Raw genomic sequence first — 9,694 nt, forward strand, 5'->3', positions numbered from 1 at the left:
TGGAAACCCGCCACGCTGCTACCTGAACTGGATACCCAAAGACCATGGCTCCATGCTTGTCTCGTCTGATGTTACATGGACCAGCTGTCCCTGTCTCCCAGTGGGTCTTCATTAGTTTTTCTATTTTTAATCTAGTCTCACCATGAAGCCCAAGCGACAGCCATTCATGACCATCCTGCTTCAGCGATCCGAGTGCTGGACTGGCAGGGCACACCACACCCAGTACCCTTGTTAGAGGTTTGTGCCGCTTCCTCTCTTACACCAGGATTGTTTTGAGATCTTAGGGATCCTAGGCTGCTTCCTGCTGGCGGCTCCCAGTGAATCCCAGGACAATGCTACGCTGTCTCTGAAGAGGTGGTATCTGTGTATTATTGGCCATCGCAGGGTACAAATGTGAGAGAAGCTGAACTGTGGCTGTGTAATGAGGCACATACATGCTACAGTGTGTGCAGGAGTGTTGCCAGAATAGGCTGAGTATACCATTGGCCTCGACTAAAAATATCCCCGCTTTTTAATTCAGTGCAACAACACCGCCTCCCCGGCTGCTTCCGCGGCCTCCCCGGCTGCTTCCGCGAACAGTTTGCTTCCCTTCCTGTGCTTTTAACATGGGATGGGGCTGCACTTAAAGATGGAAGATTTCAGTTTTGCGGCAGTATTCTCTCTCTCTCTCTCTCTCTCTCTCTCTCTCACACACACACACACACACACACACACACACACACACACACACATACCTCTGGCTTTCTGACACTAATTCTATGGGACCAACTTCTGTCCCCAACTGACAAACATCCCTCCAGCCAGCCAAAGAGTAGAGTTACAGGGCACACAGGAGTCTGTGGGCCACTATACAGATGCAGTGTCATCCAGGTGCTGTGGTTTGAATAAGAATGTCCGCCAAGGACTCATTCATTTGAATGCTTAATCACAGGAAGTGACCAGGGAGTGGAAATGCTTGGGCAGGACTAGGAGGTGTGGTCTTGTTCTTGGAAGAAGTATGTTACTAGGAGTAGATTTTGAGGTTTCAAAAGCCACACCAGGCCCAGTCTGTCTGTCTGTCTGTCTGTCTGTCTCCCTTTCCATTTCTTCCTCTCTCCCTTCCTTCCTCTCTTCCTCTCCCCCCACCCCCGTCTGTCTGTCTCTGTCTCTATCTCCCTCTGTCTCTCTCTCTCTCTCTCACTCACTCACTCTCTATCCCTGCTGCCTGTAGATCAGGATGCAAAGCTCTCAGCTGCTGCTCCAGCGCCATGGCCTTCTTTGTGCAGAAATAATCATGGGCTCACCCTCTAAAACTGTAACCAAGCCCCCAATTAAATGCCTTATCTCATGAGTTGCCTTTGTCATGGTGTCTCTTCACAGCAATGGAACAGTAGCTAAGGTGTTAGGTTCCTGAGGAGGACCAAGCATTGACTCTATACAGCCAGCCTGCCCACACAGACAGAGAGCTATCAGTGCACACCCTAGCCACCCCGCAAATGTCCACTCATGTACAAAGGGAGCCTTCTCTCGTATCCCCTCCTCTGTGACCCGTCAACTCTTTTTGGGCTGTCATTGTCCATGTCAGGGAGGACAGTTTTCTGAGAATTCAGCCACAGTGTATGTAACAGGCTCAGAGGATGAAAGTCAGGCCCTAAAAGCATGGAGCTTTAAATGTGAGGTCCATGGACTTACTGGGACAGGGGCACAGAGCAGGGACCACCCTGGGCTTCCCTCTGTGTGTGTGTCTCAGTCCAGTGATGATTTACAGAAACACTCAGCTCAACCCTCCTGTTTGGGACCAAAGGGCGGCTTGAGGCAAGTGAGCAGCCCAGAGGAGCGGGCTGCTCCAGCCCCGCTCTTGTATAGAGCCCCAGACACAGGAAGACCAGAGCCTTAGAGGGAATTGCCACTGTGGTCTACCACAATGACCCTGGGATACGGGGAGACCCCAGTAGTTGAGAAAGGGGTCACCAAGACCAGACTGTGACCTCCCTCTGCTCTTCTATCTGGACAAAGGCCACACATGTCATTGGTTGATGGAAGAACTCAGAGATGCACAGGTGGAATTTCTTCAGGAACAGCAAACCTGGGTGGGATCCAGGATGTCCAAAGCTATGCAGGAAACTAGGTGACAAAGCGAATAGGAGACCAGGTCCCTCAGACCAGAGGCAATGACTCCTCCTATGGGTCCAGTGTTTGAGACTCAGAGGATCTGTCCATGAAGGACACCCCTCAAGCTAGGTGACATTAGTCCTGAACGAGGTGGGATGGCCTGTGGAGACACACGACCCCCTCACCCTGGTCTGTCTATGCTGGGATGAGCTGAGAGCTCCTACCTCCTAAACAGTCCCTTCTTAGGCCAGCACCCGAGGGAGGCAGGCCCAGACTCACATCGCGCCTTTACGCATTACTCACCAGGTCAAATGCTTAGTGTGCATTCCTTTTTTAAAAGATGTATTTTATTTTTAATAATGTGGGGAGAGCCAAAGCACACATGAGTGCAAGTACCCATGGAGGCCAGAAGAGGGCGATAGACAGCCTGCGTTACAGGTGGTCGCAAAACACCCATATTTGGGTTATCTACAAAAGCAGTTCTTGCTCTTAACTGTCGGGTCATCCCCTCCTGTGCCTACTGTGCAGTCTTGAGCTTTGGCTGTGGGACAGGCAGACCTGAAATAACCATGTCATGTCACATGATGTCACATACTGGAGGAGGACTAAACAACTCTCCCCACTCCCCTGCCTCAGTTCCCCAACACCTGATCTGAAGGTGTCACTGGAACCCTCCTACTCTGATCTGAGACTTGGAACTGCACTCTTCACGCTGACCACACCCTGGTCACTAGGCTCCAGCCATGACACCCTGGTCACTAGGCTCCAGCCATGACACCCTGGTCACTAGGCTCCAGCCATGACAGGAAACTCTGCTCAGGGAGTCGGAGACTTGGCCCCTCTGAACTGAGGTGGAGTCTGAAGACCCAGGGCTGGATGTAGGAACAGGGACACCGAGGAAAGTGTGTTTTCACAGATGCCTACGCTCACACAGAGCTTTCTGAGGAGCCCAGATGTGGACTCCAGATGTAGGAGAGTATGTCCTACAGGAACCAGGAGGGCTGCCTGGAGGGGACACTGTGACCTTCCCACACTGAGAAAATAAATGTAGGTTTCATTGAGGACAACATCCTATCTCTGCTGCATTCTACCTCTGAGCTGGTCCCTGCATTTTGGGCTGTAGACTTCATGTGAACACAGGTGGAGGTAACAGCTCTTCCCTGCCAAATGCAGCAGAATGGAGACACTGTCAGTAGACCTTACCTTCTCCCTCCTCCCTCCTCCCTCCTCCCGCCTCCCTCCTCCCTCCACCCTCCTCCTTCATCCCTCATCCTTCATCCCTCATCCTTCATCCCTCATCCCTCATCCCAATTTACAGCAGATACAAGGCCCAGGGATGTCTGAGTTGGTCTTGTCACTTCAATAGAGAGACTCCTTCTGGCCCAGACCTAGAAATGGCCAGCTCCCTCAGACCTTTCAGCTCCCCTCTGTTCCTGTCATTCATTTGTTCACATCTACCCCCCTGTTCTGTGCAACAAGATCAGTCCTCCATAGAACATCTAAATGTTTAGAATACTTGGATTCAAGGCATATATTATGTAGCACTCAGGAAGCAATTTTTAAAAAAGTAAAAAACATTTGCACATTCGCCAAAAAAGATATGCAAATAGACAATATAGACATGTGGCAAAATGTATACCATTAGCCCTGACAGAAATGCTAATTAGAGACACGGAGAACAGAGCGGTGAGTGTCGCCCAGCTGTCAGAGCACTTGTCTAACATGCAGGAGGCACTGGGTTGGGTTCCCTGTCCAGAATCAGCTGAGTGTGATAGTGTTGATTTCTATCCTGACAGAATCGCCCCAGAGAAGGGCCTCTAAGCCTCCAGTGAGGAATTAGCTTAAATTACACTGATTTAGGTTGGAAGAAGCATCGAGAAGAAGCATCTACTGTCCAGGGCACCACTCCTGGCTCGGCTCCTGAACTCTATAAATGAAGAAAGAAAGCTGAGCAGCATTCGGTCATGGCTCTCTGTTCCTAGACTGTGTCCATTATATGGTTACTTACCTCATGCCCCTGCCTCTATTCCTTCCCCACAGTGATGAGTGTAGCTTGAACTGGAAGCTACAACAAACACTTTCACCCTTAAGTTTATTTTGCCAAGATGTTTTGTCAAAGCAACAGTAAAAATGAAACTAAGAGACCTGGCGTGGTGATGCACATCTGTAATCGTAGCACTTAGAAGATGAAAGCGAGAGGTTCAGGAGCTCAAGGCTTACCTGGGCTACAGGAGTCTCTGTCTGAAAGGAGAAAGAGAGAGAGAGAGAGAGAGAGAGAGAGAGAGAGAGAGAGAGAGAGAGAGAGAGAGAGAAAGGAAGGAAGAAAGAAAGAAAGAAAGAAAGAAAGAAAGAAAGAAAGAAAGAAAGAGAGAGAGAGAGAGAGAGAGAGAGAGAGAGAAGGGAGGGAGGGAGAAAGAGAAGGAAGGAAGGAAGTTAGAAAAACAGACAAACAGAAGGTTAGACAGGGCCGGGCGTGGTGGCGCACGCCTTTAATCCCAGCACTCGGGAGGCAGAGGCAGGCGGATTTCTGAGTTCGAGGCCAGCCTGGGCTACAGAGTGAGTTCCAGGACAGCCACGACTACACAGAGAAACCCTGTCTCGAAAAGCCAAAAAAAAAAAAAAAAAAGAAGGTTAGACAGACAGACAGGAAGGAAGGAAGAAAGTTAGAAAGACAGAAAGATGGACAGAAAGACAGAGAGACAGACAGACAGAAAGAGAGAAAGAGAGAAGGGAGGGAGAAAGAGAAGGAAGGAAGGAAGGAAGGAAGGAAGGAAGGAAGGAAGGAAGGAAGGAAGAAAGTTAGAAAAACAGAAAGACAGACAGAAAGCAGAAAAAGAGAGAAACAGAGAGAGAAGGAAGGAAGGAAGGAAGGGAGGGAGGGAGGGAGGGAGGGAGGGAGGGAGGAAGGGAGGAGGATGGGACAGAGTGAGAGGGAGGGAGAAAGGAAGAACCCAGAACTAGCCATGGTGACTTAGTGTTTCTAAGCCTAGAGGCTGAGGCAGGAGGATCATTGCAAGTTTGAAGCCATCCTGGTCTACAGAGGGGGAAAAACTGTCACAAATAAAACTCAAGAAAAAAACTCTGCACCCCACCCCACCCCCACCTAGAGTTCCTGAAGCTAAGGAGGGGTGGTAGATACCAAGAACCAATTAGGAGCCCAGTCTTATCCACAGCCAATAGGATGAATTCACAGCCCTGAATCTGAAAGCCTTGTATCCTTTAAACATTCTGTGTGAGTCCACAGTCACAGTTGTGCTCCTCCGAGAGAAAACATGTGTTCACACAAAACACAAACTGTTAAAAGCAGCGTTGCTCCCAAAAGCCCTAATTAGAAACAGCCCAAATGCCCGTTAACTTGTACCTGGATGAGCGAATCCTGTGGATTCCTTCAACAGACAGTATTAGCCACAAGGAAGGGACCACAACACCACGTAAAAAAACATGCATGCTCAGAAACAGAGCAGAGGAGACCCTAGTCTGGAGGCACAGACTTGCTTTCTCAGCACTGGGAGAGGCTAATGTGGAAGGACTGTCTGTAAGTTCAAAGGCAGCCTGGCCAACCTAACAATACTGACTCAAAATGCCAAAAAAGGACTTGGAATATAGCCTAATGGTAGAGGTTTTCTCCCTATACATGCAAAACTCTAGGATAGACAGGACATTGAATACAGCCCCAAGAAGCCATCTGGCTTCCTGTCAATCAGGAGCCAGAGAGTGTGGGTCAGGCAGAGCACAGCAAACTGATAGGACCCACTTTCTATTGGGATTCTGAGGGTTTTGTAACTACATCTGTGTTACAATACTCCTAACCTGTGTGGTCCCATAGGACTGTGGGAGGTGGGAGGGGTGCTGGAAGCCCGGCCATGCATATAACCTGTCATGACCTGTTTTCCTGTAGAAGTTACCAGGTCCCCAAATCCTGCTTCCCACCGCATCTTATCCCAGACTCTGCAGTCGAATACAGACTGGGCTGTCCACCTTCATTCGGCCAGCAGCCCTTAAAATAGCAAATAAAAGCCTGTGAAAAGAGTGAACACTCTCCAAAAGAGCTTGGCATGGAAATTTGAGGCCAGCCTGAGCCACATAGATCTCTCCTCCAGAAGAAATAAAATTAAAAAGGACCCTGAAGAATGGGAAAGGCTGCTTTCTGCCTGCTGAACACAGGCCCTGCACCAGGAGGCGGTGGGCTTCCTTGCACACCCGAATCGCAGTTCCCTCTTCCCATCCTGCAGCGCCACCTGGAGGCTGCGTATGTGAACAGCAAAGAGCATTTCCGAGGATTTCTTAGCGTCCAGCCCTTTGCTTTTCCTCAATTGCCTGACACCCTTTCTTTTGTTGTTCTTCTCCTTAAAGCCATCTTCAGGCCGTACATATCCAGAGACAGATGTGCAGCGGTGGCAGGGTTCACCCTCCCCCTTGGCTTCCCTCAGTCCCAGCCGTGGAGGTCCCAAAGTGCAGGACAGAAAAGGTACCATGACCCTGGGGTGGATCTCTACTAGAGGACCGGGAGCTGATGCAGGGGTGGACTGATCAGCGACCTGCAGCTGGCCACAGAACTGGCTGATTCCTAGTCTCCACCCCCAGTGCCCTGCGCAATGAGACACCACCATAGCCCTGTGTGTATGTGATGGGGACAATCCCTTTTCTCTCCCATCCTTCAGGGGAACCCTGACTAGAACCCTTCTCACACCCCTGCAGCTTGGGTAAATCGCTCCTGTCCTGAGTTTAGTCCTAAGCAAGGCTACAGGCCTGTCCTGCCTGTCCCCTATGTGCCATGCTGGAAACCAGTTCACTCTCCCATGCCTGTGGGCATCCTCCTTGGGAAACTCAGAATCTGATCTAGATGAGACTGGCTGCTGCCAGCTTCATCCTCACATGCCCAGGACCCCTTGTCAGGCCGGTTGGACGTGCTTGCCGGGGCTGGGGCTCTGGCAGATGGTACTGATGCATAGGCATTTCTTTTCCAGCCCCATGTTCTACGGGGAGCCTTCTCTGTGTGGTCTGAGTCTACAGAATCCCAGTACAGAATGACGTGAGGATGAAGGCCTCATGTGACTTTCTGTGAGTCACTAAATCCCAAGCACACTTGTGCCACTTGTGATGGCTAAAGTCTTTCGTCATGCTGAAGATCTCCCCTGACACCAAACCCTTCGTGTACAATAGGGCCACACCTGGATGCCAAGTACATTTGGGATGTCAAGATATTAAGGCCCAATGGTGACTATCTGGACAAGGACACAGAGCACAAACAAATTTAGCAGCACAGACAGATAGTGTTCTCAGCATGTGGAAAACCACACCTGTGGGCATCTTTTCCAAAGAGAAGGAAATGTAAAACTCACACAAAACCCTGAACTTGAATGTGCACAAGACCTTTATTAAGAACAGCCGAAAGCAAAAGCCAGTCAGTACCTTCAACAGCTGCATACAGCATGCAACAGCATGCGTAGAAAATCTTCATTCCTCTCTACCTTCTGTCAAGCCAAGAGCATCCACCCCTGCCGGCCATTGTCCCTGCTTTCTTTGATGGGTCAGGGATGTCCAGGCTCCCAGAAGGCCAGAGGACAGGACAGGTTCAGAAGACCAGGAAAAGGCTGAAGCAGTGGGTACTGGGAGATTCATCTTCTGACGACCAGCATGAGGCCAGCTGGGCTCAGGAGAACCTCTTCATCTGCCGCATGATCCAGGGCAGGAAGGACTGCACACGTGTGTAGACCCCAGGGATGTCCTTCAGGTCACCACTCCTACTCACCACGTCCACGAGCCTGTTACCCTGCAGACCAGGGCGCCATCTGAGTCACCCTAGAAGAGGAAGTAGCATCAGTGGATATTGGCCCTGAAGTGGGATTAGGAACAGGAAGGAAGAAATCAATTGAACTCACATAGCAGGCCCCACAGCCCTCACTGACCGCACACAACATGTCATCTTGGATGCATTTGTAGCCCTGGTGGTGGTGCCTGGTTGGATTATGGTATAGCTGCTCACAGACGATATTATCCACTATCTGCTCCTAAACCTGCCGCAGGTGGTAGGGAGGGGGCAGCGACGCTGGGGAGAAAGGAAGTAGGATTGGTGGTACATAGATCCTAACTGTCCACTACCCTACCAACTCATCCTGGGGGCTGAGAATACGCAATCCCTACTCAAAGCCATCCCTGCAACAGTGTGTGTAGGAGACACACATCTGCAAGATCCATGCCCGGCTCGGACCCTTAAGAGGCTAAAGATGGCTCCTATGTGCTTACAGGGGCAGGTGAGATGGGTCATTTGTTAAGAATGCTTGCAGTCAAGTCTGAAGACCTGTTCATCCCCAGGGACTCATATGATAGGAGAAAACAAATTCCTGAAAGTTGCCTCCTGACCTCCACGTGAATGTTATGACAAAACATGGCATTCCCCACACACACAAATAAATACATAAATAATGTAACAAAAATCTATCTGCTTGCAGTTCGAGAACCAAAGAGAGGGGAATCAGATGTTCTAGTATTTCCAAAAGGAGAAGAGAAGGAGGAGGGGAAGGGGGGAGAGGAGGAAGAGATGGGGAGGAAGAGGAAGAAGAGGAGAAGAAAGAGGAGGAGGGGAGGGAGAAGAGGAGGGAGAGGAGGAGGATAGGAAGGAGAAAGGGCCTTTGCCTCTCGGAGTCTTGGGTTCTGGGCCTGGCCATGCCATCGGCCTCAGGTACAGACAGACATCTGGAGAAAAGCCAGAGGTGTTGTATATTTGCCAGTATTCTCTTTCCTCCCTGGATTCTGTTCCCTAGGACCTCAGTGCCACCCAGCAGGGATCCTCAGATGACAAGTTTGTTCCCACAGCCCGAATCTTTATTTGAAACATACCATACATATGGACCATGCCCCAGCCAGTCACCCAGCATGGGTGCCTTGACCTCAAAAGACCCAGAGACCAGTTTCACCAGCCTATGTTAGCGGAAAAGTCCAGGGGTTTCTCCAGCTAAGCAGAGCCCATTCCACACCCAGGACACCCTGCACGTAGTCCTGGTGGATGATGACCCGGCAGCTCCTTGCCCCCATAGAGGTACACATACCCAGCGTGGATGCGAAAGGCTGATGGGTTGGCATCTCTCTCGGGGTCAGAAAGAAGTTGTGACTACATATTCTAGGTACTGTGGAGGAAGTTCTCCTGGACAGAATCAAGTGAACCCCATGTTGGCCTTTCTGATTCACCCCACATCCTTCCCAGCACTACATGACAAAGGATCTCATTTATGAATGCAGTGGGCAGCAGTCAGCACCCACTGTGGGTGGATGATGGAGCCCCCACAGATGTGCATCCAGCAAGTCAAGTAATAGTGGTAGATCCTAAGGCTGACCTGCCATGGCCACTTCCCCTGTGGGGAATTATGGACTCCCATGATACTCACTAGCACATCCCCAGGCACAGGTGCTGCCAGCAACGGGTCGAAGGTCAGGAGCCCAGTGCTCAGCCTGCCACGTGCACTGGGGCAGACAGAGCAGGTCATGCTGGTGCCCCAGGGGCTGCTCTGGAGCCAGTATAGAGGGTGACATGGAGTGAGGATTCACCTGAGCTCCCAGCAATGGAGCATCCAAGAAAGAGGGTCTGACCAAGCAGGCTCAACAT

The 9,694-nt window shown here is 50.6% G+C and overlaps 1 pseudogene; it reads right to left on the minus strand.

The window, feature by feature from the left end:
* Window positions 1–7,744: 7,744 nt before the first annotated feature.
* Window positions 7,745–9,694, minus strand: LOC147000468 (serine protease 29-like; annotated as a pseudogene).

Source organism: Mus caroli, unplaced genomic scaffold (assembly GCF_978045245.1).
Source record: "Mus caroli unplaced genomic scaffold, Mus_caroli_1 scaffold_18, whole genome shotgun sequence".
NCBI lineage: Eukaryota > Metazoa > Chordata > Mammalia > Rodentia > Muridae > Mus > Mus caroli.